Below are 26,525 nucleotides of genomic sequence, written 5' to 3'. Positions count from 1 at the left end.
GGAAGTTGGAGGTCTTCGGCACTCAGACCTTAGGTTCTAGGATCTGTGGCAAAGCTCTGGTTTTGCCTCAGGGGTCTTGAGCTTCTAGGAGGTTAGGGTATGTCTACACTACCCCTCTAGTTCGAACTAGCGGGGGTAATGTAGTCATCCGCAGTTGCAAATGAAGCCCGGGATTTGAATTTCCCGGGCTTCATTTGCATGAAGCCGGCCAGCGCCATTTTTAAATGCCGGCTAGTTCGAACCCCGTGCCGCGCGGCTACACGTGGCATGGAGTAGCTAGTTCGGATTAGGCTTCTAATCCAAACTAGCTGTACTCCACATGGAAGCCTAATCCGAACTAGCTACTCCGTGCCGCGTGTAGCCGTGCGGCACGGGGTTTGAACTAGCCGGCATTTAAAAATGGCGCCGGCCGGCTTCATGCAAATGAAGCCCGGGAAATTCAAATCCCGGGCTTCATTTGCAACTGCGGATGACTACATTACCCCCGCTAGTTCGAACTAGAGGGGTAGTGTAGACATACCCTTAGGGATTGCCTCAGAGACTCACTGTGACCCTCGACATAGCCTCTCTCCCTTTCTGGAGGCCAGAGTTACAGCCAACTGAGCCATCTTCATCATAGGCCAGTCAATGGGGTTGGCTTGAGAACCCTCCTTAGACTCAATCTTCCCTCTTCAGGGACTGTCTCTGTGGTGGTGTGGGGAAGGTTTGGGGGAACCGGGACCCACCCTCTACTCCAGGTTATAGCGCATGGACCCTCCTAATGGCAGCAGCAACTGGTAGTTTTTCCTCCACTACCAGACCTACCTTGGGCCACTTCCCCAAACGGTCTCTCCCAGCACCTTGCTCCTGGTACCTGACTACTGTTCTCCTCCCAGCTTTTCCACAGCACTCCACCTTGCCCCCAGCCCCTGGCACACTACCCTTTCTGACGGGGAGCCTTTTAAACTAGTGCCAGCAGGTTCTTGATAGGCTGCAGGTGTTCTGATTAGCTTGTCTCTCCCTTCATTGCTTCTAGCAAGTTCTTCATTGACCCCAGGTGTTTTATGGTGTCTGTCTGACTTAATTGGTTCTAGTACATTCTTGATTGCTCTGGAGCACCCCTTCATTGGTCACTCAGGCTACATCTACACGACGAGTTTCTGCAAGACTGATAAACCTCCTTTTTGGGGCATAAGGATCTTGCGCAAAAAGGAGTTTTTGCACAAAAAAAATGTCCATTCTGCTTGTTTTTGCACAAAAACCACAGTGCAAAAACAGATCAGCAGTAAATATGCAAATGAGATCACGACTCATGCAAATGAGTCCCTCATTAGCATATTTTTGCAGAGAAAACTGAGAAAACTCGTAGTGTAGATGTAGCTTCAGGGAACAGAAAACAATTCATCCAATGGCCAGTATACTTACCTTCTACCCAACTCCTGCAGCCAACTGCTGTCACGGACCCTAAATAAAGATGCAGAGCTATTTCCTGGCTCCAGCTGGCAGCCTGATCAAACAGGTCCGATTTGCAACCCAAGATATGGAAGGAGTTAAGCCCATCCCTAAGGCAGAAGGAACCAGCGCAGAAATACAGAGATCCTGCAGGAAGCAATCCCAGGCGTGTTTGCAGGTGTGTGCTGTGTTATGGGCACTGAGTCTATCCAGTAAACGCAGCCACAGTCCCTATATCAGGCGTAGTTCGCAGCATTATTATTGCTGTTTCCAGTATGCATGAGGATATGCTCGCTTTGGAATGAGAGTGCCCTATTTCAAAGTAACTCAATTCAACGGTTTATTGAACTTTCTGTTACCACGTAGACAAGCCTCCAGTCGCGCTGACCGTGGTCACTTGAAATGGCCTTGCTCCACTCTTCAATTGCATTAGCCATTCTCAGAGTCGGTCAGCCGAGCTGTGGCCTCATCGGATGACAAAAGAGGAACAAGATTATTTCATCACCAGCCGGACTCATCACAAACAGCCTCCTGACCTTCCCTGTCACGACTCAGGCTTGTCAGTCACTTCTTGGGGGCCTAGCCCCCCTCAACTTCCACCTGTGGAACAAAAATGCCTTCAAAGTCTGCAGGACAGCGGCAGAGGTAACACCTTTTCCCTTCCCCCTCTTAGAGAGATATTGCACTCATTTATCTCAGGGGCTGCAAAGTGCTTACAGGCTGACAATACATTATGATGATGTAGGTCTTCATTTCATCCTGTCAGGGACTGTAACAACTGTATCTATTACCCAGGAGGCCTAACGGGAGTTTTCAGGGAGCTCGTTTACCTGGGCCTAGGCTAACTTGACCTTTCTGTAGCTGAATGCTAAGGGCAGTTCTGCTATCCTCTCCCCTTCTCCCCTCCTGTGATCTGCTGTAATATGGAAGGAGGAAAGCCTGCTGCTGCTTTTATCTGAGCTGGGTTGAGCAGAAGGGAGCAGGGGCATGACAAATCAATGGCTGTGTGCTCAGGAAACACAAGTGGTAATTCTGCCGAGCGCAGGCTCATCAATTCCTGAACTCCGCCGTGTCTTTCTGGGTGTTGGGCCTCGGAGCCCGTTCGCCTGAGCGAAAGCTCAGGTGTGGGGCTGTCACTGAGATAAAAGAGGCCTAATTAAGACTCAATGAGTTAAGTGATTTGTTCTCTTAGTGCAATATATTACTGCCGCCAATTGATCCCAGAAATACGCATGAGTCAGAGATACTGACAAGGCCAGATTACCCCACCAAGCAATCTAGCTCACCAAGGCACCACACTCCATCCTGGGCAAAGGCAGTGCAAGAGGGGAACAAGCATCCCATCCAGGATGTTGTTAAGCCAGAGATATTTACTCTGTGTGGGTAGTGAAAACCTTTCCTGGGAACAACTGCTAGTAATAAGGAAGTCATTTTTTCCGGGGGAGATTAACCCAAACACATCCTGAGACTCTGAACTGCTGTGATGAGGACAAGGCAGTAGTGCCCAAAAGGTTTCTGATAGAAATGTAGCTGTGTTAGTCTGGGGTAGCTGAAGCAAAATGCAGGACAATGTAGCACTTTAAAGACTAACAAGATGGTTTATTAGATGATGAGCTTTCGTGGGCCAGACCCACTTCCTCAGATCAAATAGTGGAAGAAAATAGTCACAACTATATATACCAAAGGATACAGTTAAAAAAAAGTGAACACATATGAAAAGGACAAATCACATTTCAGAACAGGAGGGGGATGCAGGGGGGGGGAAGGAAGGAAGGTAAGTGCTGTGAATTGATGATATTAGAGGTGGGGAGAGTGGGATGTTTGTGAGTTAATGGTATTAGAGGTGATAATTGGGGAAGCTATCTTGATAATGGGTAAGATAGTTCAAGTGTTTGTTCATTCCTTTTTGGAGAGTGTCGAATTTTAACATGAAAAGGTTTCTGTTTGAGAGAGGAATCCTAGGTCTAGCCTGAAGAGTTTTTGCGCAAAAACTCATGGAGCATCCACACCTCAAGCGTGTTTTTACGCTAGTAAATTGACAGAACGGAGGGGGTTTTGTGCAAGAGTTATTCCTCTTTCTACAAGGAATAACTTCTTTTTGTGCAAGAACTCTTGTGCAAAAAGGTGTGTGTGGACAGGGAACTGCCTCTTTTTGTGCAAAAAAACCCTATTGAAAAAAGTGACCTGGTATACATTCTGTGAATAGCTACCAGTGCTTTCTTTTGAGAGAGCGTCCAGGCAGTCTGGACACTCTCTCGCACAAAAGCGCATTGCTTTTTCGATGCACTTTTGCAGTGTGGATGCTCCCTTGCACAAGAAGTTTTTGCAGAAGATCTCTTCCGCAAAAAGCTTCTTGCACAAGAAGCCTGTAGTGTAGACATAGCCTCAGAGTGTGTGGTTGATTGGATGGGTTCAGTCAACGATGGGAGGGAAGACGTTCTGCCTATCTGTGAAGAACTGAGACTTGCTTCTAGAACACTGTTTCTGAAAGTGGTTCACAAAACCACTTTGAGAAACCTCTTAACTGGCCATTCTGGAATGTTTGCTTACCAGTGCCATGGCCATGGATCCTCACGGCTCCTGTTGGCTCCGGTTCACCATTGGCAGCCAAGGGGAGCCATGGGAAGCGATGTGGGCTGGGCTGACACTCCATCCAGCAGAGGGCAGTAACTCTCTCATGGATGTGCACATAGAGTTCAGTAAAATGTTTCCACCTCAGCTTCTGTTTTAGTGAACAACCCAGATTCTGCAGTGCTGAAATATTTCACAAATTTCACTTAATTGATTCTGTTGAAAAAAATCTAAAAAAAATTGAAATGTTTTGATTTTTTTAATTCAAAATGATTTTTTTCCTTGAGAAATTTCCTCTGATATTATTTAAAAACAATCAAATGTTACAAAACCCTCAATCAAAACCGAACATTTGGATTCAGGGGGAATAAAATGTTTTATTTTACCCTGTAATGGGGTTAATTCACAGCCATGGTGCCTCCTGCTGGTCACACGGGATGGTCATCCTTGGAGTGTACCACCTTCTGGACGCTCTGTCACTTGACTTCACTCTGTTCATTCGCATTGGAAAAGATTTAGAAAAGGGCAACAAAAATGATCAGAGGTTTGGAATGGGTCCCATATGAAGAGAGATTAAAAAGACTGGGACTTTTCAGCTTAGAATAGAAGAGACTAAGGGGGTATGATAGAGGTCTATAAAACCATGATTGGTATAGAAAAAGTGAATAAGGAAAAGTTATTTACTTATTCCCACAATATAAGAACTAGGGGTTACCACATGAAATGAATAGGCATCAGGTTTAAAACAAACAAAAGAAAGTTTTTCTTCACTCAGTGCACAGTCAACCTGTGGAACTCCTCGCCAGAGGATTTGGTGAAGACTAGGATTTTAACAAGGTTCAAAAAAGAGCTCGATAGATTCATGGAGGTTAGGTCCATCAATGACTACTAGCCAGGATGGGTAGGAATGGTGTCCCTAGCCTCTGTCTGGAAATGGATGACAGGAGAGGGATCACATGATGATTGCTTGTTGTGTTCCCTCCCTTTGGGGCATCTGGTATTGGCCACTGTTGGAAAACAGGTTACAGAGCTAGATGGGCCTTTGGTCTGACCCAGTATGGCCGTTCTTATGCTCCATTGTCTCTACCATCTTTCTGTTGACCTGTGTCACTCCCTGGACTGCAGCATCCTTTCAGGGCACTGCCTTTTGTCATTGCCCATCCCTCCGTTCTGCTCCCTTCTGGAGGTACTATCAGTCCTCAGTTCTTACATCCGCCACTGTGACCATCTGCAGCCCCAAAGTCTAGCCAGTTGCCTCAGGGGCTAGGGACAGTTTGTCAAGGCCACGCTCCAATGTGGCTAGGTGCATGGTAAGGGGAAAGGAGGGGGCAGCCTTGTTTTGCCCTCCTTCTCTCTTCTTAGCTGCCCTCCATTTTCCCTGGGCGGCTTCCCCTGGGACCCTTTTGCACCCTCCTGGCCCTTGAAGCAAGGCCACAGTCTGGCAAGTATCAGGCTGGAGCCTCTCTCTGGTCCCCAGAGCACTGCTCTGCCCCAGGTGCTTCCCCCTCCCTCTTCAGGACCCAACTGCCCTCTGCTCTGCTGAGCTGCTCCTTGTGCCACGGCTGTCCCAGCAAGCCGCCTTTTGATTGGCCTCTCTCTGGTTGAAAGGATTTGCGGTGGCTCCTGCCCATCTCTCTCCAGGAGGCCACGCTGCCTCAGGAGTGACCAGACCTGCCAAGGGGGGGTTGGCGAGGAGGGGGCAATCGCCCTGGGCTCAGCCATTTAAAGGGGCCCAGAGCCCCTTGGAAATGACACGGGAGTGCCGGAGCACTGCGTGGCACCACTTTGGGGTCTGGGGGGGGGGGGGGGGCCCAGTGCCACGGTCTGGGCAGCATTATGGGCTGACTGCCCTCGGCCCTGCCCCTTTGGGCCCCCCTAGCTAGTCCCAGGGCCTGTGGTGGCTGTTGGCCCCACTGGGGAGTGACTCTGTCTTTGACAATCCTGTGGCCTTAAGGGCTGAGACCGAATCCCAAGAAAATCAGACCAAGACCCACTTCCGCAAGCCCATGCGGGACAAAACAGTGCAGGCTTCCAGAGAGGGCATGGCTGCCAGGAGGCCTCTCAGAGCTCCCTGATAACGCCTATCTCTTCTCTTGCACTTACTCACGTCCCTGAGCAGTCGTGTGCGTGCCTATATTTTTTTCTCCTCATTAAGGAAGTCACACCCTTTGATTACATAACCCTCAGCAAACCCTCTGCGAAAGCAAACAAACTTGACATTCCCTTAACCTGCTGCACTCATCTTGGCAGAAATGACTAAATCACCACAGTCTGGTAGCCCATTTTCCCAAGTATCTCTTGCTTCATTCCAGAAGTGCCAGGGTTGCCTACTGAATCCAAACTTCAGGCTGGACTTTAGTTCACCAACACCAGCCCAGCCACCCTTGCAAAAATGACGCCAGGAGAATCAGCGAGCCATGCTGCACGATGTGTTTGTGTCGCAGCCTTCTGCATCTACATGCCTTAAGGTGTGTCTTAACTACATGGCTCCATCGACGGAGCCATGTAGATGAGGCAGGACAACAAAGGGAAATGAAGCGACAATTTAAATAATGGCCGCTTCATTTAAATCAAAATGGCCACCGCGCTGTGCCGATCAGCTGTTTGTCGGCACAGCGCGACAGTCTAGATGGGGATCTGCCGACCCCAGAGCCCTTCGTCGGCAGATCCTTTATGCCTCATGAAACCCTTTTTCGAGTAAACTAATCTACATGTCTCCGTCAACGGCGTGCTGATTGGCTGAGGCATTCTGCTTCACTTCCTGTCCTGAACGGTTGCCTAGCATTGTTGTACGCTGTTCAACCACAGCACCGCATGTAATAGACAGGGCACAAGGTTGAGTCAGGCCACCTCGGTTCTAGTGTCCCTTCTGCCACTGATTTCTGTCTGTGACCTTGTACAGCGCATCATTGACAATCTGCAACCTGACCTGGAAAAAGATTCCTCCCTCTCACAGTCCTTGGGAAACAGGTCAATCCTTGCCTACAGAGAGCCCCCCAACCTGAAGCACATAGGGTTACCAGGGGTCCGGTTTTCACCGGGACTGCCTGTTATTTGGGTCCCCTGTCTGGTTAAAAGAACCAGAAAATACCGGACATGTGAAATGTCCAGTATTTCCTGTTTCCCAGCTGCATCCGGTGGGGGCGGGGGAGTGAGGAGCATGGGGCCATTTAAAGGCACAGCACCCCCTTTTTTTTTCTCAGCAACTTTGGTCGACTCCCCCCCACCTTTTTTTTTGCTCAACAGAATTTTTCCCCATTTTTTGGGGGGGAGGGTGTTCGGTATTTTTTGTTAAACCATCTGGCAACCCTAGTCAAGCACATGCTCGCTAGCAGCCATATACCACACCTCAGGTGCGCTCACCCAGGAACCTACCCCTACAACAAACCTCATTGCCAACTCTGTCCATTTGTCTATACAAGTGACACCATCACCTCATTTAACCACACAAACCACAACATCAGGGGCTCATAAAACTGCACATTCTCTAATGTGATCTATGCCAGCAATGCCCTTCTGCCATGGATATTGGACAAACTGAACTATCCCTATGACAAAGAATAAATGGACACAAACCAGACATCAGGAATGGTAACACACATAAACCTGCAGGGGAGCATTTTAACCTTCTTGGGCACTCAATCATGGATTTAAAAGTAGCCATTCTGCTACAAAGGAATTTTGCTACCCAATTACAGAGAGAGAGAGACTGCTGACCTGGAATTCATTTACAAATGTGACACTGTTGCCCTGGGGTTGAACAAAGATAGTAACTGGTTAGCGCACTACAAAGCCAATTCCCCCTGCCTTTGACATTCACATTTTCATATCAAAAGGTATGAATAGGACATATCTGGCCCACTTAATTAGCCTATTAACATGGGTCCTACAATTGACAGGTAATTGCTTTTGCTGTTATTATCTTGGATTCTATTATTTCCACTCCAACTCATTTGATGAAGTGGATTTTACCCATGAAAGCGCATGATCCTATATATTTTTGTTAGTCTCTAAGGGTATGTCTACACTAGCCCCCTAGTTCGAACTAGGGAGGCTAATGTAGGCATTCGAACTTGCAAATGAAGCCCGGGATTTAAATATCCCGGGCTTTATTTGCATCTTCCCATCTGGTCGCCATTTTTAAATGCCACTAGTCCGGACTAACTACCAGCGGCTACACGCGGCAGTTAAACGGTAATTCAAACTAAGTCCTTAGTTTTAATTACCTGTTACTCCTCCAGGGCTTACCTCAAAATAAGCTACTCAAGTTGAGCTGTGTCAATTGCGTATTTTATTTCAAAATAGCTTATTTCCAAATAGGGAGCGTCTACACAGCACTTATTTTGAAATAGAGCACTCTTCCTACAACTTTCCTTACTTCTTGTACAATGAGATTTACAGGAGTCAGAGTAAGAAGTCCTCCAGCTTGACAGAATTTCGACACTATTTCGAAATAACTGCCTACTGTGTAGATGGGGATTAAGTTATTTCGGAATAGTGCTGCAGTGTAGATGAACCCCAAGAGACTCTTCCCCTCTGTTTACTGGCTTGGGGTTCTTTTCACTAGATACAATGAATAAAATCCTCCTCTTTCACAACACAGACCCCTCCACACAGGGCCGGATTAAGACATGCTGAGGCCCTAAACTATGTCAAGGTTAAGAGGCCCCAAAGCCATACTAAAATAATATGGCTTATTCTAACTGTAAGGATAATAGAAATAGAAATAATAACATTTGATATTTGCATATATACAGTACTAGTACATAGGTGAAGATTCAACTAAAAATGAGTCTTTTTTTTTTTTAATTAGAGGCCCCTCAGAACCTGAGGCCCTAATCTGTAGCTTACTTAGCTTGTGCATAAATCCACTTCATGATTGTGGGTAGTGGTCGTGGGGCAGCAATGCTCCCTGGAGAGAGCAGGGGTTCTGGCAGAAGGGGCAGGGCCTTGGCTGGTCGGGGTGATTTCCTCTGGACACTGCATGCCCCTGGTGGAGGAAGGAGACTTCACATGCTCCCCTGCCCCCACCCGGCCAGGGCGCCTGATGCCTAGAGAGAACCCCCAGCTGTTCTGAACAGCTGGCAGGTCCCTCTAGGAGCAGTATGCCCCTGGCTGGGAGAGGAGACTTTGCAACTCCCCAGCACCCAGGCCAATAGACCCGAGGGCAGGAGAGTGCACAAAGTCATTCGCTGTTCAAAACAGCTGGCGGCTCCCTCTAGGCTGGTCGAGGGAGGGAACCGTCAGCTGCTTTGAACAGCGAATGGCTTTGCGCACTCCCCCGCCCCCAGATCTCAATTGACCCTGGGGCGTAGTAGGGCAGCTACAGGCTGGATCAAATGGCTAGGCAGGCTATATTCAGCCCATGGGCGATATCTTGCCCATCCCTGGGCCAGGAGGTTCAGATCCGAGCCCAGAGTTTTAAGGTGTTTGAGTCCAAGAGTTTTGGTTCCAACTCTTCTGCTGAGTTTTCTTAAAAATCCTCAGACATCTTAGTTTATAATTTGAGCAGAGGAGGTCAGAGACAAGCTGCTTTGTTTTCCTCCTCTTCGTAACAAACGCCTTTCTTCTTGGCCTAGCCAGCAGCCCAGGGCAATATTTCTAAAAGGCAAGTGTATTGCCTAACTGGAGACAGAAGAAAAAATAATCATAACAAAACCTGTTAGGCAGGCCAGTTAAGTACCAACGAGTAATGTGTCACCCACAGGCAGCTGACTTGCCCTTCTTTTCTTGAGGCTGAACGTCAACAGGTAAGTGATACACAATTTTGGGTGAAGTGCCCCCACCCTTGTGAGCTACGGGCCTGGTTCAAAATCCATTAATACAGATGGAGTCTTTCCATGGACTTCCCTGGGTTTTGGATCAGATCAGACCCTCCAAGAGGACTTCACTACAGAGATTGGTTTCCCCCGACATGAGCAGCATCTACCAGTCTATATTTAGCTCTGTGTTTCAGCTGTAAAGTGGAAGGAAAGGAGCATGTCTTCCTCGCCATAGAAACGTAGGGACCAATCATACAAATAATCTATATTTTAATTGTTTAACAGGGTTCTACATTAGGCAAAGCTAAGTGAATGGGAATGAGAATTATGTGATTTAATGTCCATTACAAATATCTCTGAATCTGGGGACTGGGTTGTAAGGTGCAACCCTATACTGGTAAACGAGAGGTTGGGGAGCAAGTGTAATCTACACACCTAGGCTATGTCTACACTGGCACAATATTGCGCCAGAGCTATGCAAATGAGGCTAAGCATGGAATATCGCTGAGCCTCATTTGCATATATAATGAGCAACCATTTTTGCGGACGAGGCTCTTGCGCAAGAAGGAGCAGTCTACACTGCCCCTTCTTGCGCAAGAAAAACCCTCTTGCGCAATGCTGTTATTTCCGAAAATAATCAGTGTAGCAGCATTGCGCAAGAGGGTTTTTCTTGCGCAAGAAGGGGCAGTGCAGACAGCTCCTTCTTGCGCAAGAGCCTCTTCTGCAAAAATGGTGGCTCATTATATATACAAATAAGGCTAAGCAATATTCCACGCTTAGCCTCATTTGCATATCTCTGGCGCAAGATCGCGCCAGTGTAGACATAGCCCTAATGGGTGTGGTTCACTGTCCCATGTAGTGACACTTAGACCATTTACAGCAAAAACTAAAAAAAGGAAGCTAGATAGCTAGTGTGAGAAGCAGCTGGCTTTATAGCTTAATCAATAGAGGCTCCTATCTTGAGGTCTCAGGTTCAAATCCACCCAGTGGTGGTTATGCAAGGATGGTCTCCAAGTTAAAGCACTGCCATAGAACTTGCCATGCCTCTGAGTTCAATTTGTGTGGCCAGTGCATCTCTGGAAGCTGCAAATATCAATTACAAATTGTTGCCAACTCCCATAATTTTACAGTGAATCTTCATGATATTTAGCATTTTACTTAAATCCCCAGCTCCTTGATTCAAATGATGACATAAGACTCTCAGCATGGCTTTAAAATCAAAGAGGTTTCTAGCCTTCGGTGTCCTAAGAAAAGCTCAAAAATATGACCCAAATATAATTTAAAGACTCAGAAACCAGAAGGAAATAAATAATAAAACCTAAGCCCCCAAATGTTTTTTATCTTATGTGTTTTAAGCCTGTCTCCTGATTTGGAAGGGGCTGGCTCATGTTTTATGAACATTTGGCATTGGTCTTATTGATCAGTACAAAATAAAATTAGTAATATTAATAATCATAGAATCATAGGGGTGGAAGAGACCTCAGAAAGCCATCAAATCCAGCCCCCTTCCCAAAGCAGGACCAGTCCCAAAGAAATCAACCTAGCTAGGGCTTTGTCAAGCCAAGACTTAAAAACCTCCAGGGATGGAGATTCCACCACCTCCCTAGGGAACCCATTCTAGTATTTAAGCACCCTCCTAGTGAAAAAGATTTCCATAATATCCAATTTAGACCTCCCCCACTGTAACTTGAGACCATTGCTCCTTGTTCTGTCATCAGTCACTACTGAGAATAGCCTCTCTCCATCCTCTTTGGAACCTCCCTTCAAGAAGTTGAAGGCTGCTATCAAATCATAGAATCATAGAATACTAGGACTGGAAGGGACCTCGAGAGGTCATCGAGTCCAGTCCCCTGTCCTCATAGCAGGACCAAATACTGTCTAGACCAGGGGTGTCCAAACTTTTTTCAAAGAGGACCAGATTTGATGAAGTGAACATGCGCGAGGGCCGACCATTTTGCCTGACATTCTTTGAACCATTAAAATTAAATGCAAATTAACTATTTTATGTAAAGTTTATTGCAAACAGCATACTTTTCATTTCGTCACATGGATGACAAATCTAAACAGGTGTTAAATCACTCTGCCTTTCATATCTGAAGGCCAGATGAAAAAAAAATCCAGGAAGCTGAAATATATGTCAGGAACATTGTAAAGTACATTACATATTATTGGTAATAAAGGTTGTCTGTCAACTTTTAAGTTCAAAAAATATGAACAGGAACATAACACCAAGTATACATGTTGTGTCCAAATATATTTATAACTGATTTAGACCAACTGACATTAACTGAGATTTTACAATGTATTCATCTCAATACATCTGGATTCGTTGGGGGCCATAAAAGATAGATATTGCCAAATTACCTGGGGGCCGTATTAAACTGGAGCACGGGCCGCAATTGGCCCGCGGGCCGGACTTTGGACATGCCTGGTCTAGACCATCCTTGATAGACAGTTATCTAACCTGCTCTTAAATATCTCCAGAGATGCAGATTCCACAACCTCCCTGGGCAATTTATTCCAGTGTTTAACCACCCTGACAGTTAGGAAGTTTTTCCTAATGTCCAACCTAAACCTCCCTTGCTGCAGTTTAAGCCCATTGCTTCTTGTTCTATCCCCAGAGGCCAAGATGAACAAGTTTTCTCCCTCCTCCTTATGACACCCTTTCAGATACCTGAAAACTGCTATCATATCCCCCCTCAATCTTCTCTTTTCTAAACTAAACAAACCCAATTTTTTCAGCCTTCCTTCATAGGTCATGTTCTCTAGACCAGTGGTCCCCAACGTTTTGGGGCTGCCGGGCACCTGGGGGCGGGGCCGCTCACGTGCTGCACGTACGGGAGCGGGGCCGCTCACAGGCCACATGACTGGGGGCGGGGCCAAGCATGCGCCACACACCCGAGGTCGGCACCGGCATGTGCCGCGATCCCGGGCAGGGGCTGCTCAGGTTCCACGTGGCCAGGGCCGGCGCAGGCACGCGCGGCGCCCCCGGGGCCGGGGCCGGGGCCGGGGCCAAGGCCAGGGCCAGCAAGGGCACGCGCGGCACACCCGGGGCCGGGGCCAGGGCCAGGGCCAGGGCCGGCAAGGGCACGCACGGCACCCCCGGGGGCGGGGCCAAGGCCAGGGCCAGGGCCGGCAAGGGCACGCACGGCGCCCCCGGGGGCGGGGCCAAGGCCAGGGCCAGCGCCAGGGCCGGCAAGGGCACGTGCAGCGCACCTGGGGGCGGGGATCAGGGTCGGCACTGGCACGTGCGGCGCACCCGGGGCCGGGACCGGCCATGCGCCCGGGGCTGGCACCTGCCGCACGCCCGGGGGTGGGGCCAGCCCAGATTGCTCCGCGGGCGCATGTAAAGGGCCCGGCGGGTGCCATGGCGCCCGTGGGCACTGGGTTGGGGACCACGGCTCTAGACCTTTAATCATTCTTGTTGCTCTTCTCTGGACCCTCTCCAATTTCTCCATATCATTCTTGAAATGCGATGCCCAGAACTGGACACAATACTCCAACTGAGGCCTAACTAGTGCAGATTAGAGCGGAAGAAGGACTTCTCGTGTCTTGCTCACAACACACCTGTTAATGCATCCTAGAATCATGTTTGCTTTTTTTGCAACAGCATCACATTGCTGACTCATATTCAGCTCGTGGTCCACTATAACCACTAGATCCTTTCTGCCGTACTCCTTCCTAGACAGTCGCTTCCCATTCTGTATGTGTGAAACGGATTGTTCCTTCCTAAGTGGAGCACTTTGCATTTGTCCTTATTAAACTTCATCCTGTTTGCCTCAGACCATTTCTCCAATTTGTCCAGATCATTTTGAATTATGACCCTATCCTCCAGATTAGTCGCAATCCCTCCCAGCTTGGTATAATCTGCAAACTTAATAAGCGAACTTTCTATGCCAATATCTAAATCGTTGATGAAGATATTAAACAGAGCCGGTCCCAAAACAGAGCCCTCACTCTTCTCTTCTGCAGACTAAATAAGCCCAAATCCCTCAGCCTTTCCTCATAGGTCATGTGCTACAGCCCCCTAATCATTTTGGTTGCCCTCCGCTGGACCCTCTCCAATATGCTCACATCCTTTCCGTAGTGGGGGCCCCAAAATTGGATGCAATTCTCCAGATGTGGCCTCACCAGTGCTGAATAAAGGGGAATAATCACTTCGCTAGATCTGCTGGCAATGCTCCTCCTAATGCACCCTAATATGCCATTAGCCTTCTTGGCTACAAGATCACACTGTTGCCTCGTATCCAGTTTCTAATCTGTTAACACAGAACTGAAAGAAACTACCAATTTAGAAAGGCTACTGATTACTATTTTGATATCAAGTATCAGAGGAGTAGCTGTGCTAGTCTGAATCTGCATAAACAACGAGAAGTCCTATGGCACCTTATAGACTAACAGATGGATTGGAGTATAAGCTTTCGTGGGCAAAGACCCTTGACTACATGCAGCTGATGAAGTGGGTCTTTGCCCACGAAAGCTTATGCTCCAATCCATCTGTTAGTCTATAAGGTGCCACAGGACTTCTCGTTGTTTATTTTGGTATCAGTTCACATGAAACCAACAGCTCTGAAAACTTTCGAATTGATCAGGAAGGTTTGGGTTTGTAGTTGGTGCCGCCTTTATTTCCATTGCATGTGCATAATATGATTTAGAAGTGTGTTACCTAGGGACATTCTACTTAAGGTACAGAATGTACAGAAATTCAAACCTCACATTCCTGGAGCTGCCTATAGCCACGGGTTAAATATGTGAGCCCACTACTCCTCTGCCTGTTGGTAGGGAGGAGGGAGCTAGCATAGAAGAGCCAAGAATGCCCCTGATGAACTCTTTCTCTATTTTCAGGCCATAAAAGGCACTGTTGCAATGACTGGGTCTCTAAGTCAGACTGGCTGGAAAACAAAAATTCCACATTGCTAAAAATCTCAAAGTTTCAACATTTTGTTTCCATTGCATTTCATTTCATTGGAAAGAAAATTAGAGAGAGACGTAGACAGAGAGAGACCCATTCTCTGCACAGTCAATAGCCCAAGAGAATGTGGGTTCCCAGTCTGAAGACCTTACTCCAAATCAGCTAGATCAGGAATGTGCACAATGGACCTAAGAAAACTTCATGATGAAATTTGCATTGAAATAGATAACTTTTCTGGGAAAAAAAATCCCATCCAACTTTATCTATAAGCCACATTGGCTATAGAGTGACAACCTACCCACACAGACCTTCAATCCACTGCCTTTAATAGTATTTTCACAATGATCTTTTCTCTACTGACAAACTAGAATGCTTTGATGTTCTTGGGATTATATTACATGCAGGAGAAAAAATTCCTGTTGCTGCTGCTGCTGATTACAGAAGTGCCTAGAACCCAATCAAGATCGAGAGTCAATTGAGCTGCAGCCATAGATCAGGTGACATTCCTGCCCCCTAAGAACTTTATACATAAACAAAGGACCATGTTTTCTAAAGTTGCTAAGTGACTTGGGCACCTATGTAATATTGGCTTTTAATCAGATTATGGCTCCTAAGTATTGTGTTTTTGAAAATGTTACGCCATATCAAAACGATCTTTTTCTTAATAAAGGACTTTTGTTTTTCAGAACCCTTTATGTTCCCTTTGACTTGGGAACCCTATTTCACTGAGACCTAGTCTACACTACACCTCTCCCCTCCCCATCAATCTAAGATACACAACTTCAGCTAGGCAAATAGTGTAGCTGAAGTCGACGTACTTAGAGCAGTGTCTTCTATGCAGTAAGGTCGGTAGGGTGTGCTCTCCCATTGACTCCGCTTATTCTTGTCATCCCAGGGAGTACTGGATTTATGAGAGAACACTCGGAGTTTGATTTATCATGTCTAAACTGACGTGATAAATAGACCACCGGTGGATTGATCGCTGCAGCATCGAGCCACCGTGTAATGGAGGTAAGTCCTGAGCCATACATTGGAATGGCCACTCTGGTGACCCAGGAGGAACAGGGAGAACTCCCTTTCAGAGCCTGTCAGTGTTACTCGTTAATTAAGACACACATAAAGTGGAAATCCAGATGAGGATTCGAAGTCTGCAGGTGCTCAGAAGAAGGGATGTGGGTTGCACCCATCTGTAATCTGCTCCACTGACTCTCATTGACACAAGGAGGTCTCTGACCTCTGAGATAATCTTGCTGCTTCCCCAGAATGCCCAGATCCTACAAAGCCAGAAATAATACCCAGCAGTCGGAGGTGTCCGTGTAGCAGTGCAGCGTTAGGAGTCTAAAGCACCAGGCTGGTTCTGTCTGTACCTGGCCAGATGACATCTTTGCATTGGGTGACCTGACTTTTCTGCCTCTACGTGCATTAGCCAGGCCACTGGGTCTGATTCTCATTCACACCAGTTTTCAGTTAGGCTACATCAGTCCATTTCAAGGGAGATGTCCTGATTCACACCTCTCCAACCTGAGCGGGGTCTGATCCATTGACTTTGTTCCTGGGAGTGACCGACCACTCTGTAGGATCGTACTCTTTGTTGGTCTAATCTAAAGGCATTGAGTTAAAGACCCAGAGAACACATTTTCTGTGGTCTGACACACAATTATCCTGCATCTTCTTTTGCAAAAGTTACCAATGAAAGGACATTTATCTTGTCAGCTTCCTTACACTCAAATATGAGTTTCCCTTAAAGGCAGGTAAATCTCTAACAGAATCTCTAAAGATACCGTAACGCAGCATTAAACTGCAATTAAGGTTATGTTTCTCTAGGGAGGCCAGATTGGATTTATCTTCCTTTAAGACAGGAAGGAAATTTAGGTTCTAAATACAGGAGTGGGGAACCTAAGGTCCGGGGGCCGGATGTGGCCCCCCGGCTTGCCTGAATCTGGCCCCTTAGGTCCTGGCCCTCCCTGCCGCTGCATTGGGGAGCTCGTGCTGGCACTGCAATCCCCCACTACCTCACCACAGGGCTGGAACACAAAAAATAGACTAGGCTGGGCCCCGTAGGTTCTGTGAGCAGAAAGATGTGGGGAGGGTCTTTCTCTTTCTCAGTCAGGGGCCATGTCTGTGAGGGTTTTTTGTGTGCTGCCCTTGACTGATTTTTCTGTGGGTCCATGGCTCCCTACCCCAACAGGGTTCCCTCTCCCCCATTCTAATAGGTTAAACCCTTTAAACTCTTTAGCTAATTTGTTTGGATGTTTGTTTCATTAAGTGAATGGCTTTTATCTGTAGGTTTTTCCCTGCCATTGGGTTAGGAGATTGGGCTCTGTTAGAGATCTTGGTTTTCTCTGTAGAAAACAAGCTTGATGGTTCAGAAAGGGAGCTAAATGCCTATTTGAGAACACAACCTTTATTTTCCAGACAAATCGTTTACTCTGAGTGATTTGCACGCAGGCAACTGGTCTACAGCACCATAGAAAAAAATAATTAAAAATTAAAAAACCCAATAGCAATGTAGGTCAAGATGTTATCGCATGCTGCTGAGATGACTTATTTGGTGTTTGAGATTTCACAGCTTAAGACAAGATAAGTGGAAGGAGAGATTCTGTTGTAGTGGTTCTGCTTAAGGCTAAATGTATGGCTGGATGAGGAAGCGAATCCATCTCTGGTCCAGATAGAGGAGCTGAGACCTATTAGAGATATGGGAGATAGATATTTTGCAAACGTTTCCCATCACCCAGTATGCGCACTCTCATGGAGCCTCGCTAACACAGGCCCTGTTTTCAGAATCAGTCATTGGCCTTTTTGCCAAAGACTTCTCTCTTTACTCTGTATTGATTTTTAAATCACATGCTATAATGTGAGAAGTAAATGTGGCGGGGCATCAAAGAGGAAAGTTTGTCATCTGTCCCTGGCCAGTGGCCTTCGATCTCTCTCATATGGGTATTCCTACCACATATGAAATACTCTCCTTTACGAGCTGCGAAAACAGAGGTGCAAATAGGGTAAGTGAACTATTCAGGGGCCCAGGTGAAATTAGCAGCAAGAAGCGAACGAAAACCTCCTAGACTTGGCTGAGGACTCAGAGTTCTTCCTGCACTGGGTTTCTTCCATCTGAGATGATCATTCTCTTTAATCTGGGAAGTGGCCCCAAAATGTAGCTTTTCCCCCTCACCGCCGCTACCTTTCTGTCTTGGTGAGAAGACAGGACAACTACATTGGGAACCGAGGTCTGATCAGCAGACAGCAGCTGCAGCAGAGCGTTTGTGCCAACTTCAGCGGCTTGTTAATTAAGGAAACATGTTGTCTCATGTACACACCTCCGCAAAGATGCTGTATTAGCATGTTAAGTATTTAACACTTGGCACTGGGGGAAATTCCCACTTAGCTTCCAGCGAGAGCTATACTCGCTGGGGTGAAAATGGCCGAGCAAGGCTTTGAGAGTCATGGTTGACAGTGGCATTGTACCAGAACAGTCACTCTGAGGATTAAACTTCCCTATTCTGATGGGAGCTAGGTCAGAAAATGGAACCTAACAGTTCCATTGGCTAAGGTTGCCAGACGGTTTAACCAAAAATACCGAACACTTCCCCCATCCCCCCCCCCCAAAAAACACCGGGGAAAAAATTCTGTTGAGGAAAAAAAAGGGGGGGGGACCCCGAAAGTTATTAAGCAAAAAAACAACAACAACAACCCAGCATGGCCACTTTAAGAAATGCTTTTGAGGCTTTTTGGCCCTAACAGGCTGCCGGTGGCCATCCACTATCTTGTCTTCCTGCTCCGGGCCAGACAGCTCCCCTGCGGAACCAGGTAAGCACCTGGGATTTTTGCCTCCTGGCCGGGAAAAAGTCAGAAAATAACGGATATTTTAGGTGTTTGGTATTTTCTGATTTTTTTTTACCGGACAGGAGGTGAAAATACCAGACTGTCTGGGTCAATACCGAACACCTGGCAACCCTAATGTTGGCACAGCAGGGAGCCAGGCTGTGGTGTCAGGGCTGATCCCACACCACCAGCGCTCCGGCTAGGGAGCAGGGCCAGGATGTGGGGCCCACCATTGCCTACCCACCTGAAGTCGGGGCCCACCCAAATGAGCCCTTCTGGCTACGCTACTGTATTAATCTGTCCTAACCCTGACCTTTGATGCCATAAAATAAGGCTCACCTGTCACCACTCCCCAGGGTGACTCCCCTTCAGTTAGATCTCTCCCCCTCCCCCCCCAACCTCCTTCCACGAATTCCAACAGCTTCTCCGTTCTCCCTTCCATTCTGCCTTCCATCTAGCAGGACTGTCTGCGTTCTGTGCCCTATCCCACCTTCTGGCGGCTTTGCTCTGCAAGCTTGGCAGCTCAGAGCCTGCTTCATTTGGCATGCCGGTCCCACCGTGCAGGGTCTGTGGTGAGGCTGTTGTAGCTGCAATAAACATTCTGCCTGACGCACCGGTGGGCGCAGAAGCCTGGGAGCTGTCAGGCAGGAGCATCTGCATTCTGATGGCTGGTGCCTCACTCAGACGTCTGGGATGGTAGCTGGTTTTACCCTTTTCTTTCTCGGAGTCAACCAAGAGATGGGGGGTGGAGAGCATAGGTCTGATCCTCAGCTGGCTATGTCTAGACTGCAGGCTTCTTTCGAAAGAGCCTCTTTCGAAAGCATCTTTCGAAAGAGCCTCTTTCAAAAGATCGCGTCTAGACTGCAGGCGGATCTTTCGAAAGAGAAATCCGCTTTTTCGAAAGAGAGCACCCAGCGAGTCTGGATGCTCTCTTTCGAAGACGGCCTCTTTACATTGAAGAACGCCTTCTTTCGAAAGAGGGACTTTCGAAAGAAGGCGTTCTTCCTCGTAAATTGAGGTTTACCGCCATCGAAAGAAAAGCCGCGTTCTTTCGAAATAATTTCGAAAGAACGCGGCTTGAGTCTGGACACAGGGGAAGTTTTTTCGGGAAAAGGCTACTTTTCCCGAAAAAACCCCTGAGTCTGGACACGGCCCTGGTGTAAATCTGACATCATTGGAATCAGCGGAAGTCAATGCAAATATGCTCATTGAGCAAGGGGAGAGGGCAAGGAATTACACAAATAATAACTCTTGGAAAGCAGCAGTGGGACTGATGTAATTGGGTGCTTTCTTACAATGATCCCAGGTAGCACAGTGCTCTGGTCATATCATCTGTGAGCATATCAAAAACCCCATCACCGCTGCCATCGCCACCAGGGATATGTCTAGACTGCAAGCCTCTTTCGAAAGAGGCTTTTTCGAAAGTATCTTTCAAAAAAGCCTCTTTTGAAAAAGAGCGTCTAGACTGCAAGCAGTACTTTCGAAAAAGCAAGCCGCTTTTTCGAAAGAAAGCAGCGAGTGAGTCTGGATGCTCTCTTTCTAAAAAGCCCTGTTGGCATTCAAGAACGCCTTTTTTCGAAAGAGCACTTTCGAAAAAAGGCGTTCTTCCTTGTGAAATGAGGTTTACCGCCATCGAAAGAAAAGCCCCGTTCTTTCGATTTAATTTCGAAAGAACGGGGCTGCAGTCTAGACGCAGGTGAAGTTTTTTCGAAAAAAGGCTACTTTTTTCGAAAAAGCCCCTGAGTCTGGACACAGCAGGAGATTAAACAAAGACCTGCATTCTTTGAAGGCCGATTCTAGGGCTCTTTTCACAGGCAAAACTCCTGTGACCTTCACTGGGGGGCTGCTCATTTCCTCTTTTTTTTTCTTCTGCTGCCCAGGCCAGAATGATTTGGAAGTCATGATCAGAAAGCAAATGCTACTGAGATTTTTTTCCCCTGCATTGTATGGCACAGTGAATGCACAGACACCTATCCCTATCCCTTTTCATGAGCAGGTTATATTAGCATTTTCCATAGGTTGGAACGCAGAAAAATCATTTGTTTGGATCCAAATCAGGAATTACATTACATTTCAATCTTAGCTCAGGATGGATGAGTCAGGAAAGAAAGTGTTTTTGCCTTGTGCCCTCAAGGTCTAAGATACGTCACTCACTTAGGCTCCTGTGTGTGTGTGGTCTTAATGTAGGGCTTTTGCAAACATCGTTAGCAATCTATGAGCTTGGCAATAACCCATGATCAAGCTGCAACCCTCAGTTCAGTAGGCCAGTGCGTCTAACTCTTGTGCAATGCGTAGATGACCTAAATGTGCACTGCAGCCCAGCAGACGGGGTTGTGTTTATGGGGAGACGGCAGGCTTCGACGAGTGTGCATTTTGCCTTTCAGCCAGAGAGGCCCAGCCAGAAGTACCCTGTTTTCCCACCCTGCTACCCCCTCAGGTAGTTATCCTTGGGACAGTTTGCCTGTTGAAAGCATCAGTCAGGGAGCAAAGCCAGTTCATCTGCCCAAGCAGCCAGCCCCAGACACAGAGCCCCTGGACATCACACCAGGACTGGACCCTCTGTCGGGCCAGCCCGTTAGGCCTGCCTTGCTCTGGAAGCCATGGGAAAGACTGACTAGGAGAGGGCTTCAGGGGTGAGGAGCAGGCCAAAGAGTTTGTGGAGCCCAAGACAGCACACTGTAGTTGGCTAGGCCGCACACCTGCGCGGCTCCCAGTCAGGGCAGCGCGTGAGTGTCTGGGTGGGCAGAGCCAGGAGCTGGGTGGCACAGGGCCCTGAATGCGCGGGGCCCACGGCGACCACCTCACTCGCCTCGCTCAAAGGCCGGACCTAGTGAGGAGAACCCTGAGGTTTGAGGGTGCCAGGACCCAAATGGATGACGGCACCTCGCACACAAGCCCTGTCCAGGCAGCGTGTGTCTGGCTGATTGTTTTACTGTGCAAACTGACCTATCTCTGAGCTGCCCTACACAGCTCCTCCTGAGCTGAGGAGTTTAAGCTGGCTGGACACTCTCAGGCCCCTACATTCCATGTGGGACATTGATTCCATGGAATCAAGGGGATTATTTTTGCCAAAGGGAGCCTGATTATTGCTTTGGGGGTTACTTAACCATTCTTACATCTTTGCCCATTGATTCCCCAGACATAATTTCCTAGTGTAGACATGCCCTGAGGAGTGGATTGCACGCAGTAGCCTAAGAATTCAGTTAGCTCCAGCAACCATCAGGCGAGGGGCTAACACTCAAAGAGCATAAAGAACCAAGAGCTCGCTGGTCCTAAGGTGGGAGGAAGAAGCAAGTGAGCTCCTTTGCTTGGGAGCGGAGTCTTCCGGAGGGAGTTACACTGCCACAGCAGCCTGTGGACACGTGTGTGTTTGTCAGCGTCACCCTCATTCCCACCCCTGCCCAATTTTTGCTCTGCTCACTCATCACATCCTGCCTTGAATTCAGCTGCAAGCTCTGTGGGGCACGTACCGTGTCACCCTACACAGCACTCAGCACAGTCGGGTTTGGAGTCCGACTGAGGCCTACGGGCGCTACCATAGTAACAGTACCAAACAGTGGAATCTGGGGTTGATTCCTGGCTCTTCCGGACCTTCTGTATGGCCACGGCAGGTCACTGACTCTGTGTCATGGCTTCCCATCTGAATAACGGGGACAATATTTCCTATGTCTCACCCAACTTTGCCTGGTCCCTTTAGACTGTCAGCTCTTTGGGGTTGGGAGGGGGTCTTTTATTAGGTGTATGTACAGCACACTGGGGCCTGATGTCGAGTGGTGCTCCAATAACAATACAAATAATAATAGTGATTAAAAAGTGCCTGCTAAGTACTCAACATCGTTTACTTTCATGAGCACTAAGTTAACCCCAATAAACAAACATAACCAAAGAGAAACAAGGGCTGGGAAGGCACTCTTCAATATCGGAGTCATTTTTTAAAACAAATAACCAAATTGCACTAGCTCGCAATCCAGTTCCCTCCAGTTCATCGGGGGAAGTGGGTTTTACCCACAAAAGCTTATGCCCTAATAAATCTGTTAGTCTCTAAGGGTATGTCTACACTACAAAGTTAGTTCGAACTAACGGACGTTAGTTCGAACTAACTTTAATAGGTGCTACACTAGCGCTCCGCTAGTTCGAATTTGAATCGAACTAGCGGAGCGCTTAGTTCGAACTAGGTAAACCTCATTTTACGAGGACTAACGCCTAGTTCGAACTAGCTAGTTCGAACTAAGGGCTGTGTAGCCCTTTAGTTCGAACTAGTGGGAGGCTAGCCCTCCCCAGGTTTCCCTGGTGGCCACTCTGGCCAACACCAGGGAAACTCTATGCCCCCCTCCCAGCCCCGGACCCCTTAAAGGGGCACGGGCTGGCTACGGTGCCCGTGCCAGGTGCAAGCCTGCCAGCACCCAGCTAGCAGACCTTGCACCTGGCACGGCACAGAGCCACCCACCCGATGCCCCCCAGCCCACCCCCTCTTGCCGGGACCAGGCTGGCGGCTCCCGGGAGCTTGCCCTGGACCGCAAGAGGCGGGCACCTTCCTGGGCTAGTGCGGACATCGTGGACCTCGTCCACGATCTCCGCACTAGGCACAGGAAAGTGGCCGTCTAGGGCAGGAGAGCTGCCAGCCTGGCCACCCAGGACCAGGTGTGCATGAAAATCAAGGGGGTCCACTGAGACCCCCGACACTGAGCCCTGAGCTTACAATGGCCGTACTGGGTCAGACCAAAGGTCCATCTAGCCCAGTAGCCTGTCTGCCGACAGCGGCCAACCCTAGGGACCCTGGAGGGGATGGACCGAAGACAATGACCAAGCCATTTGTCTCGTGCCATCCCTCTCCAGCCTTCCACAAACTTTGGGCAGGGACACCACTCCTACCCTCTGGCTAATAGGACTCCATTGACCCAACCTCCATGACTTGATCTCACTTCCCTTTCAACTCTGTTCTAGTTGTAGCCTTCACAGCCTCCTGCAGCAAGGAGTTCCACAGGTTAACTATTTGCTTTGGCAAGAACAACAACTTTCTCTTACTAGTTTCAAGCCTGCTACCCATTCCTTTCCTTTGGTGTCCTCTAGTCCTTCTTTATGGGAACTCAGGAAGAACTTTTCTGAATGCACACTCTCCACCCAACCCCTGCTTTTAGAGACCTCTATCCTGTCCCCCCTCCGTCTCCTCTTTTCTAAGCTGAACAGTCCCAGTCTCTGTAGCCTTTCTTCATCTGGGACCTGTTCCCAACCCCTGATCATGTTAGTTGCCCTCCCCTCTCCCAGCCTTTCTCTTCCCCTCTCCCACCTCCTTTTCCCAGTCTCCCCCAGTTTTTTTCAATAAAGACAGAGTCAATGTTGGAAGAAACGTTATCTTTATTTTGTACATCAATAAGAAGGGGGGCTAGGGAAGGGTAAGTGGAAGGAGGTGAGGGAGGAATGGGGTACGAGCCCCCAATGGGGAGGACTGGGCTGGCTCTGTGGGCTTCTGAGGGTGGAAGCTCTCCTGCAGCCCCCCAATTACTCCCTCTCCCCAGATGGCAGCCTGCGGCAAGTGCAGCCGGGCTGATGGCCGAGTGGTGTGATGTGCCCAGTGTGGGCACTCAGGGCACTCCAAGCCAGAACTTCTTTGCAAGCGGGGCACCCCTGAGAACTGTGTGTCCGGGGTGGGGGTCGGGACCCTTTAAGCGCAGCCCTCGGCTAGCCTGAGACAGCATCTCCATGCTCTAAGTCCTCCTTTTATGCCCTGCCAGCACTGCTTCCGGCCATCCTTAAGCCCTGTTCAGAGTCCACTCAATGTGGACTTACTAGTTCGAACTAGCAAAACGCTAGTTCGAACTAGTTTTTAGTTCTAGATGCGTTAGTTCGAACTAACTTAGTTCGAATTAACTAATTCGAACTAAGTTAGTTCGAACTAACTTTGTAGTGTAGACATACCCTAAGGGTACATCTAGACTACATGCCTCTGTCGCCAGAGGCATGTAGATTAGGCTACCAGACATAGGAAAATGAAGCGGCGATTTAAATAATCGCTGCTTCATTTAAATTTACATGGCTGCCGCGCTGAGCCGACAAACAGCTGATCAGCTGTTTGTCGGCTCAGCGCGATAGTCTGGACGCGCAGGTGTCGACATCAAAGGTATTTGTCGACCACCCAGGTAAACCTCATTCCAGGAGGAATAACAGGTAGTTCGAACTAGGGCTTTATTTTGAACTACCGGCTCCCTGCCGCATGTAGACGCGGGCACTTAGTCCAGACTTGTAAATTTCAAAAAATGGCAACCGGCCAGGAAGATGCAAATCAAGCGCGGGATATTTAAATCCCAGGCTTGATTTGCAACTTCGAATGCCTACATTAGCCTCCCTAATTCGAACCAGGGGCCTAGTGTAGACATACCCTAAGTATCCTGAAATAGCTATTCTGCGTCTAGTGAAGCAACCTGTTATTTCGAAATAATGGGTGGCTTATTGAAACATCCTGGTAACCCTTGTTCCATGAGGGTTAATGGGAATTTCGGAATAGCATGTTATTTCAAAATTTGGTGCTGTGTTGACAGCACCAAATTATGAAATAAGCTATTTCGAAATAGCATTGAAATAAGCTACGCAATTTTGTAGTGCAAATTGCGTAGCTAATTTTGAGCTAAGGCTGCTGTGTGGATGCACCTTAAGGTGCCACAAGACTCCTCATTTTTTAAAAAAGGTAAAGGAGTGGCTCATGGCAGTTCTTGCTTTGAGTCGATTAGTCTAAGGACTGCTTGTTTGGTTGTGTTTTAAAGCACACGCACGCACAGCTAAAATGACTTTGTTTACTGTTATTTTTACAAACTGCTTTACCAGTTGGAAATGGCCTGATGTCTTAGTGAGCCTGCAATGTTACAGCCAGATGTGGTTTCAAATTGCCGAGCTCCCTCTGCTTCTGAAACCTGAGGTTTATTAATGAAAGTGACCGTTGAACCTTAACTGGCTGTTGTAATGATCTCTGCTGCCAAGTTCCCTGCTCTTCGCAGAAGGGCCGAGGTGGACTCTGGGCTCCTGGGGACCAGCTGTGAGTACCCAGGATAGCAGGCGCGTCATCTTTTCGAGGTGAGTAAATAGGTTAAGGTCATTCCTACCGTGACAGGTCTACGGCTTCATTGAATGGCTGGATGGAGATAACAGACCAACTGGGGTCACTGATGAGAAAGGTTCCAGTAGAGAGAACTAATGATGTGTGAAGGGCGTCATCTTCCTTCCAATGACAAACCTCCTGTCAGAGGCCTCCAGTGCTCAGGATTTTCCGGATGGGATGGTCCATGCACAGAACAGAGCAGTGTTGTGTGTCTCTGTCCAGGGCAGTTTCTCATAGACTCATAGACTTTAAGGTCAGAAGGGACCATTTTGATCATCTAGTCCAGGGGTCTCCAAACTACGGCCCGCGGGCCGGATGCGGCCCGCGAGGCCCTCTCATCCGGCCCGTGGAGACCTTTTTGTCTACAAAACTTTTGCATCAAGGTACCTTTCAGTCTTTGGAACAACATACCTGTGTGAACAAACATTTTCAAGAATGAAATACGTGAAGAAAAATTTGAGAACAAACTTGTCCGATGATAATCTCAGGTCACTGTTGATGTTAGGGACAACAAATCTAAAGCCAGAAATGTCTGCTATTTTGGCATCCAGGAAACAATTTCACCATTCACACTAATACAGGTGTTCATGTGTAGTGTATCAATGTGTTATTAAATAATAACTGAATAAAATAATATTAAATAAATAATTAAAAACAACATCCATGTTTTGATTGTTTTTTATTTGGACCTCAAGTGTGTAGTCGGCCCCCGAACTGCTGTTTGATAGTTAATACGGCCCTCGGGCTGAAAAGTTTGGAGACCCCTGATCTAGTCTGACCCCCTGCACAGTGCAGGCCACAAAATCTCACCCACCCCTCCTAGAATAATCCTCTCACCTATATCTCAGATATTGAAGCCTTCAAATACTTTGAAGACCCCAAGATGCAGAGAATCCTCTAGCTGTGATCTGTACCCCATGCTACAGAGGAAGGCAAAAAA

At 47.9% G+C, this 26,525-nt stretch overlaps 1 long non-coding RNA gene across 3 annotated transcripts in view; it reads right to left on the bottom strand.

Annotated features, from left to right (window-relative positions):
* Nucleotides 1-525: 525 nt before the first annotated feature.
* Nucleotides 526-26,525, bottom strand: part of LOC142819356 (uncharacterized) — a 74,273-nt gene continuing 48,273 nt past the window's right edge. The window contains exons 1-3 of one of the 3 annotated variants that reach the window (XR_012897232.2): nt 21,966-22,016; nt 4,389-4,493; nt 526-2,031 (exon numbers count right to left, since the gene is read on the bottom strand). This is a non-coding gene — a long non-coding RNA (uncharacterized LOC142819356). Of the gene's footprint in view, nt 2,032-4,388; nt 4,494-21,916; nt 22,017-26,525 lie in introns of those variants that run through there. The other 2 variants (XR_012897233.2, XR_016347766.1) reach the window with 2 other exon arrangements.

The sequence above is a fragment of the Pelodiscus sinensis genome, chromosome 23 (assembly GCF_052426305.1).
Source record: "Pelodiscus sinensis isolate ZL-2025 chromosome 23, ASM5242630v1, whole genome shotgun sequence".
Taxonomy (NCBI): domain Eukaryota; kingdom Metazoa; phylum Chordata; order Testudines; family Trionychidae; genus Pelodiscus; species Pelodiscus sinensis.
Note: the sequence above shows the minus strand (reverse complement) of the source record. Positions and strands in the feature narration are given on the sequence as shown.